Here is a 625-nt window from a genome sequence, read left to right as displayed (position 1 = left end):
TGTACTTTTTAGTTAGATGTTTTGCTACGGAATGACTTTTAAAGACAGATCTGGAGCCCGGTGGGACGCATGCCGTGGTCCCTTTTCTGGGGCCATGACAAGTGGTGAATCTAAGTGCTTGCCTGTAATTCTGAGGTTTTCCTGCTTTGACCCTGTCCTTTCACTTGTCTTGTCACCTTTGGGACAGGACTTGCCAGCATTCAGCTACTCCCTTCTGTTCTCCCATGGGGGTGAAGACCACACATTTGGTAACTTTCTGCGCCCTTCTTTCCAAAATCTTTTAACTGCTGCGACGTGAGAGCTCAATGCAACGTAGGGGTGAAACTGCTGGGTGGCACAGCGTCCCCTTAACTAATTTCTAACAGCTTGGAATGAACTGAGAGCATCCCTTCCTCCTTGCAATAAATGATGGCTTTTCTATATTTGGAAAAATTTCCCCGTTTAAGGCAACGCACACACTGCCAGGCTTCCAACAGGCATGCTTTTATGTACCAGCTTGGAAAGACCTTTGCGTAGAGGTGTGTGTTTTTCTCATAAAATGTAACAGCCCTGATAGTCTAGATGGGGTGGGCCTCATCCATCCAGATGTTTTCCTCCACTGAAAACTTACGATATCTTCATATGC

The sequence above is a fragment of the Rhinolophus sinicus genome, chromosome X (assembly GCF_036562045.2).
Source record: "Rhinolophus sinicus isolate RSC01 chromosome X, ASM3656204v1, whole genome shotgun sequence".
In the NCBI taxonomy this organism is placed as follows: Eukaryota; Metazoa; Chordata; class Mammalia; order Chiroptera; family Rhinolophidae; genus Rhinolophus; species Rhinolophus sinicus.
This window is presented reverse-complemented; position numbering follows the sequence as displayed.